We start from the raw sequence: 8726 nt of genomic DNA on the forward strand, positions 1-8726 counted from the left end.
TCTCTTTATAAACACATGTAATCTCATTGAGAAATCATTCAATCAAGAAATCTTTTATTTGAGAGTGGTAAACTCCTTTGTTCCTTTGGAACTTGTTCTTTCTCCTTGGTTGGTTACATCAAAGAGTTTTTGGTATATCAATTGAATCCACAGCACTTGACGTTGCCATTCACTAGCTGAGGATTGAAGAGTCGTTATAAGAGAGTCTAGGGCACAAGGATTTTCGGGATTAGTCTCACGCCTTGTCATCTGTCTCCGCGAAGCTTCTATCTAAAGTTCCATCGCCTTGTTTTGCTTGGTTTGTTTTAAGAGAGTTTGGGGCATAAGGATTTTCGAGTTCATCTCACGCCTTATCATCCAGCTTCGCGAGCCATCAGAGTTCTAGGATTATCAGTCTACCAACCTTAGAGCGTCGATTCCTTGGGAGGATCACATCAAGTTTTATCAGAGCCCGCTCAAGGACTTTTGGTATTCTTCTAATCAAAACTTTCATCTTCTCATCTATCCACCTTTTCATCTTCTCATCTTCTTCTATATTTTCATCTCTTTCTTTCACCTTCTTTCTTTTTCATTTTTTCTATCTTTTGGAAACAAAAAAAAAAAAAAAAAAAAAAAAATCCGTTCTGATCGAAAAAAAAACAAAAAAAACAAAAAAAAAAGTCATTTTAAAATATTTATTTCTATCAATCTATTCCATTCTAATTCTTCTGTTTGGGTAACAAGTTACTAGAACACTTTGGTATCTCATTGAGTTGAGTGGGATTAGTTCTATTGGAACCTTGGAGAAAAAAACCACTACTGTAAGGACATTTTGAGAGATTGAGTGAAACACTTGTGGGAAACACTTGAGAGAAACACTTGTGAGATCTTTTTGTTTACTAACTTGTTTTGCAGGGAAAATGGCTTTTAACGAAGGAGAAAACTCTGAAATCAACAACCCTAGAAGAGAAGAGGTAGCAGGTCTTTCGCCAATACAAATGGAGGCATTAACGGGGCATTTTACGCGGTTGTTTCAGACTGAGATAGAGGCTTTGCACCAGTGGTTGGATAGAGCACCACAGCCTCAACATCAATCCAAAGAGGAACCAGGCCGGAGGGGTAGAGATCGGCCTAGACATAACAGAAATGAAGAAGACTACTACTACAGCCAAAGAGGCAATTCATCTAGTGAGGGTCAAACGCATCCAAGATGAAACAGAGAGGCTAGAGGGAGAAATGATGATGATTTGAGGGGGATCAAGCTGAAAATACCGCCATTCCATGGAAAGAATTATCCAGATGCTTACTTGGAGTGGGAAAAGAAAATGGAGTTAGTCTTTAGGTGTCAAGACTATTCAGACCGCAAGAAGGTTCAAGTAGCTGCTACAGAGTTTTATGATTATGCGATCAATTGGTGGGATCAACTGGTTACTAGTAGGATGCGCCGACGAGTCCAGCCTGTTGACACATGGGATGAGTTGAAAGCAGTCAGGAGGAAGAGATTTGTGCCCAGCCACTACAACAGAGAGTTGCATCAGAAACTGAGACGTCTAAGTCAAGGCAGCAAGAGTGTAGAGGATTACTTCCAGGAGATGGAGTTCTTATGATTAAAGCTGACATAGAAGAAGAAGGAGATGCAACTATGGCAAGGTTTCTAGGAGGATTGGCCAGAAACATTCAAGATCAAATGGAGTTGCAGACCTATGAAGACTTGGAAGAGATGTTGCACAAGGCGATTCTGATTGAGGAGCAACTTAAGAGGAACAGCAATACTCGACAAGTCATTGGTTCTAGTCCAAAGCCGAGTTACTATAAGGAGGAGAAGTCAAGTTTTCGGCCTAGAACAGAATTCAAACCAAACGTGGGAGCTAAGCCAAATAATGTTGGACAAAAGTTAAAAGGAAAAGCTGAGGCTACTCACACAAGGAACCGAGATATCCAATGCTTCAGATGTCATGGGATAGGACACTATGCTAGCCTCTGTCCAAACAAGCGAACTATGATATTGATGGAGAATGGAGAGATTGAAACAGAGGAAGAGAAAGAATGTGATTCTACTTCATCTTTGGAAGAACAGGAGGTTTGTTCTACAGAGGGAAACTTGTTGGTTACGCGGAGAGCTTTGGTGATGCAAGACAAGATCCAGGAAATACAACAACGAGAAAACTTGTTCCACACAAGGTGTTTGGTGAAGGATAAAGTGTGCAGTCTTATCATTGATGGAGGAAGTTGTACTAATGTTGCAAGCACTATTTTGGTGGAGAAGTTGAAGTTGGATACAAAGAAGCATCCCAGACCATATAATCTTCAATGGTTGAACAACCAAAGGAATATGAAGGTTAGCCATCAAGTGTTGATTCCATTATCCATTGGAAAGTATGAAGATGAAGTGTTGTGTGATATATTGCCCATGGAAGCAAGTCACATTCTGTTGGGAAGGCCATGGCAGTTTGATCGCAAGGTTAATCATGACGGCTACACCAACAAACATTCTTTTGAGCACAGAGCGAAGAAGATCACACTAGTTCCATTAACACCACAAGAGGTCTACGAAGATCAGCTGCAACTTGGAAAGAACAATGTGAGTGAACCCCTAAACACTAAAAACCACAAATAAGAGAGTGAGAGTTTGACAAAAACCCAGCTAAAGGCCTTTAAGAGTAACCCTGTGAGACAATCTAATTTCTTTGTGAGAGAAAGTGAGATTAAGAGAGCTTTATTTTTGGATCAACCAATCATTATGCTTATGTACAAGGAAACTCTCATGAGTTTGACTAACCCTGAGCCGGAACTTCCGAGTAATATTGTTTCTCTTTTGCAGGATTATGGTGATGTTTTCCAGAAGAATATCCAGATGGTTTGCCACCAATTCGGGGAATTGAACATCAAATAGACTTTGTCCCAGGAGCGTCACTTCCCAATAGGCCAGCCTATAGAACCAATCCTGTGGAGACAAAGGAGCTACAGAAACAAGTCAGTGAGCACATGGAAAAGGGATACATTAAGGAGAGCATGAGCCCATGTGCTGTTCCGGTGTTACTTGTACCTAAAAAGGATGGTAGTTGGAGAATGTGCGTAGATTGCAGAGCCATCAACAATATCACTGTAAAGTACCGCCACCCTATTCCTCGCTTAGATGACATGCTAGATGAGTTACATGGGTCTTGTGTGTTTTCTAAAATTGATCTTAAGAGTGGATATCACCAAATTCGTATGAAGGAGGGTGATGAGTGGAAAACTGCATTTAAGATTAAGCATGGATTGTATTAATGGCTTGTGATGCCTTTTGGGTTAACAAATGCACCTAGTACTTTTATGAGGTTAATGAATCATGTCTTGAGAGCATTCATAGGAGTTTTTGTGGTTGTGTATTTTGATGATATCTTGATCTACAGTCGAAGCCTAGATGACCATGTAGAGCATTTGAAAACTGTTTTAGATGTTCTTAGGAGGGAGCAACTGTTTGCCAATTTCAAGAAATGCACTTTTTGCACAGATAACCTTGTTTTTCTAGGATTTGTTGTGAGTGCACAGGGCATTAAGGTGGACGAATAAAAGGTAATGGCAATTCGAGAGTGGCCTAGTCCAAAGACGGTTGGTGAAGTCAGGAGTTTCCATGGTCTTACTGGCTTCTATCAGAGATTTGTGAAGGATTTCAGCACCATTGCTGCTCCTCTCACTGAGGTTATCAAGAAGGAAGTTGGATTTAAATGGGAGACAGCACAGGAAGAAGCATTTCAACTCTTGAAACAAAAACTCACTTCTGCACCCCTTCTTTCTTTACTAGATTTTAAGAAAACTTTTGAAATTGAATGTGATGCATCTGGTGTAGGAATTGGAGCTGTGCTGATGCAAGAGAAGAAGCCAATTGCATATTTCAGTGAGAAACTTGGAGGAGCAACCTTGAATTATCCAACTTATGACAAGGAGCTGTATGCTTTAGTTAGAGCGCTACAAACTTGGCAACATTATCTTTGGCCGAAGGAGTTTGTGATTCACACAGATCATGAGTCTCTAAAGCACTTGAGAGGTCAACAAAAGCTAAACAAGCGCCATGCTCGCTGGATTGAGTTCATAGAAAAATTTCCATATGTCATTCAGTACAAACAAGGTAAAGACAATGTTGTTGCTGATGCTTTGTCAAGAAGGTATGCGCTTATCTCTACTCTTGATGCTAAGTTGTTAGGCTTTGAACAACTTAAGGAGATGTATGCTACTGATTATGAGTTCAAAGAAGATTTCCAAGCTTGTGAAAAGTTTGCTCATGGAAAATACTTTCAGCATGAAGGATTTTTATTCTATGAAAATCGTTTGTGTGTGCCTAATTGTTCTTTGAGAGATTTAATTGTCAGAGAAGCTCATGGAGGAGGATTAATGGGACATTTTGGAGTTGCCAAAACACTTAGTGTTATGCAGGGTCATTTCTACTGGCCGCATATGAAGAGAGATGTGGAAAGGATTTGCGGAAGGTATGTCACTTGCAAGCAAACCAAGTCTAAAGTTCAACCCCATGGTTTGTATACTCCTTTACCCATTCCTACTGAACCTTGGACTGATCTTTCAATGGATTTTGTGCTAGGGCTGCCTAGAACCAAGAAAGGTAGAGATTCTGTCTTTGTGGTTGTTGATAGATTTTCTAAGATGGCACACTTCATTCCATGTCACAAAACTGATGATGCTTCAAATGTTGCTGATTTGTTCTTTAGAGAGGTTGTTCGATTGCATGGCATGCCTAGAACTATTGTTTCTAATAGGGATACTAAGTTCTTAAGCTATTTCTGGAAAACTTTGTGGTCTAAGTTAGGGACTAAGTTGTTGTTTTCAACTACTTGTCATCCTCAAACTGATGGACAAATTGAAGTAGTGAATAGAACTTTGTCTACACTTTTGCGTGCTATCATTAAGAAGAACATCAAATCTTGGGAAGATTGTTTGCCTCATGTTGAGTTTGCATATCATTCAGTTCATTCTGCTACTAAGTATTCCCCTTTCCAAATTGTTTATGGTTTTAACCCTTTGACACCTTTGGATTTAATTACTTTACCTTTGAGTGAAAGAGTTAGTATGGATGGGAAAAAGAAAGCTGAACTTGTTAAGCAGATTCATGAGAAGGCACGACTCAACATTGAAGCAAGGACAAAGCAGTATGAGAAGCAAGCAAACAAAGGAAGACGCCAGCTGATTTTTGAAGTGGGAGATCTAGTTTGGATACATTTGAGAAAGGAACGTTTACCAGCTGAAAGAGAGTCTAAACTAATGCCAAGGGTCGATGGTCCATTCAAAGTCTTGAAGAAAATCAGTGACAATGCTTACAAGCTTGATCTGCAAGGTAAGTACAAAGTGAGCTCCATTTTTAATGTTTCTGATTTGGCTCCATTTGTTGCATAGGGTCCGGATTTGAGGACAAATCCTTTTGAAGAGGAGGGGCATGATATGATAATGGGAAGCAATGAGGATGATCAAGTGGAAGCTGAGCTTGAACCTGAGGAATATGTAGCTGAGCTTGAACCTGAGGAGCTTGTAGCTAAGGAACCATTGCTTGTACCTAAAGGACCAGTGACCAGAGCAAAAGCTAACCAACTAAGGAATGCACTAAATGGGCTTATTCAAGAGATTATGGCCAAAGAGAGCATGGGAATTTCTACTGGAGTTGATATCTCTCAAGTCCAGCATGATATATCTCAAGTCCAGCATGATATATCTCAAGTCCAGCATGATATATCTCAAGTCCAGCATGATATCTATCAAGTCTAGGATGATATCTATCAAGTCCATCCTACTTTGAGCCTAATTCAAGTCCAAGAAAGTCCAAAATAATCACTTTCTTTTGTGGTCCAAGAAGAGTGACGAAAATGAAGTTCAAGAGTCACCTTGGGAAGAGAAACACCAAGAGTTGAATCTTCATTCAACTATCTATCTTTATTGTCTTTTAGTTTCAAGAATAATTAATAGTTGGCTTTGTTACCAAGTTTTCTATCTCTTTATAAACACATCTAATCTCATTGAGAAATCATTCAATCAAGAAATCTTTTATCTTTTATTTGAGAGTGGTAAACTCCTTTGTTCCTTTGGAACTTGTTCTTTCTCCTTGGTGGGTTACATCAAAGAGTTTTCGGTATATCAAGTGAATCCACAGCACTTGACGTTGCCATTCACTAGCTGAGGATTGAAGAGTCGTTATAAGAGAGTCTAGGGCACAAGGATTTTCGGGATTAGTCTCACGCCTTGTCATCTGTCTCCGCGAAGCTTCTATCTAAAGTTCCATCGCCTTGCTTTGCTTGGTTTGTTTTAAGAGAGTTTGGGGCATAAGGATTTTCGAGTTCATCTCACGCCTTATCATCCAGCTTCGCGAGCCATCATAGTTCTAGGATTATCAGTCTACCAACCTTAGAGCGTCGATTCCTTGGGAGGATCACATCAAATTCACCTCTCAAGGATAATAAGGTAATTGATATTTTGTTTTACTACTATAAATTTTTTATCAAATACAAAAAATATTGTTTTTTTTTTGTTTTTTTAAAAGGTATTCAATTTATAAAAATATAATGCCCAGTTGACTATTTCAGGAGTAGGCCAATACAGAAATCTCAAAGGGTCCAACTCATTTACATCAACCGGACTAAACCGTTGGAAAAACAAAACCGGCCGGGTTACATCAAACCAGATTAAACCGGCACTACGTGAAACCCTAATCTACAAACGAAAAACTCGTTTGCAGCAGCCGTCCATAATTGCGGATACTCAACCAGAACAGGACCTCCGGTGAGCCTGGACGACGGTAACCAAACGGAGATGGTGATCCAAGATTCGTTGCCATCCCGCCACCGTAGAACCGTTTTGAGAAGGAGGAAGAGATTCGGTCTGTCCTTTGTCGTGGAGGATCCATGCTCAGTCATGAGAGAGAGAGAGAGGCAGCAGGGAGTAGATAAGAAGACCATAGATGGTGGCTTAGCTTCACCGGATTGGAGACTATCTCTCCTATCATAACCGATCCGGTGAAACCTCCAGAATCTCTAATCTCCATATCTATCTACTCTCTTCTCTCGTTCCTCGCCGTGAATCTCCCTCTCCCACTCTGCATAGCAACACCTCCGGTAGAGCTCTTACCGTCAGCGTCTCGCAGATGCTTCTCCTCTCAACTGCTCCCTTGATTTCGTCCAACAGCTTTGTCAGGATGATGCAACAAGTTATGAATGAAGAACCATGGGCCGGAGGGTCCTCACCGTCACCGGAATTGACAAAGGACCCGACGTCGGCGCAAGAGGTTGTAATCAGAAGAAGAAAGCTTTTGGGAGAGAAAATTCGCTGCGCGTGGAATTCACTTGCCCAATTTTTCTCTCTTTTGTTTAAATATATATATATATATATATTGTTTTTCTTCTTAATCGCTAAGATTCATGTGATGATTTTGATAAAGAACAAAATACAAAATTCAGAGTTTCTGAATCACAAACACGTCGCCAGAGAACGTATTCTCACTCAGATCTATCACAATCTTTTCAAACTTGATATGTCATGCACAAAACCTTGTTCTTCTTCTTCGTAGTGTGTGTTTAAAGAATTTTCTTTAGTCAAAAATAATATTAATTCCATTTAAGAATTGACGGCTTCCCTCAGCTCTGCCCAGATAGAATCGGACATATTTGTTCAATCTCCATAAAAAATTGAGAAAATATTCTTTATCCAAATACATCCAATCTATACTAATAAAAAGTAGAAACTATAAGCTTCTAAGACTGTCCACCTAGGATTTTAAACATCCAATTATAATAAGACATGTCACTCATTAACATTTTTAAAAATTTCCAGAATTTTCTATATTAAGAATTATTTTAAAACAAACTATCAAGATTTGACATGTCATTCATTAACATTTTTTTAAATTTCCAGAAATTTTTAGAAAAAGGAAAATTTTAAATTTATGGAAATAAAAGAACTATGCACAATATCCCACATCGGCTAGAAAAGTTTTAGACAATGGTTCAGAACCATTATAAATAAGGTTAATATGCTTTCAACAACAAATGAACAGGAAAGCTTGATTTATCAAGCGTCCAAGTTTAAAAGTTTTGTTCAGTTTGATCCGGTTTTTTATTTGATCAAACTAAAACTTTAAAAAGTTTCAAAAAAAAAAATTATAATATTTAAAATTTTTAAAAGTTTAAATAATATAAAAGTTTCAATATTTATAATATTTTAAACTATTAAAATTTTAAAATATTATAAATATTGAAAGCTCTAAAAGTCTTAGCTTTTAAAAGGTTTCAAAATATTATAATTTTAAAATATTAAAAATTTCTTAACATTTAAAATGTTTTTAAAAAACTATAATTTATAAATTTTAAAAGTTTAAATCAAGATATAAATATCGAAGCTTTTTAAAGGTTCAAATATTTAAAATATTTAAACTTCATAGAATGTTTTAAAATATTACAATTACTTAACCTCCATAGAAATTTTAAGATATTTTATCTATACTAATAAAAAGTTGAAGCTATGAACTCCTAAAGGTGTTTATATAGGATTTAAAAAGACCAATAAGAATTAGATACTTCACTAATAACATTTTTGGAAATATAGTAGTAATCTATATTATTATGATTTTTTAGAAAAAAGTAAAATCTATAGAAATAAAAGAAATATGTACAATAACCCACATCGGCTATAAAATTTTAGACAATTGCTGAGAACCATTATAAATAAAACTAATATGTTTCTAACTATAAATTTACCAGGTTTGCTTGATT

At 37.6% G+C, this 8726-nt stretch overlaps 1 pseudogene; it reads left to right on the top strand.

Annotated features, from left to right (window-relative positions):
* The first annotated feature begins 1304 nt into the window (after positions 1 to 1304).
* Positions 1305 to 6745, top strand: LOC147926979 (uncharacterized; annotated as a pseudogene).
* Positions 6746 to 8726: the final 1981 nt, after the last annotated feature.

This window comes from Camelina sativa, chromosome 15 (genome assembly GCF_030686135.1).
Source record: "Camelina sativa cultivar CO46 ecotype springtype chromosome 15, ASM3068613v1".
Taxonomy (NCBI): Eukaryota; Viridiplantae; Streptophyta; class Magnoliopsida; order Brassicales; family Brassicaceae; genus Camelina; species Camelina sativa.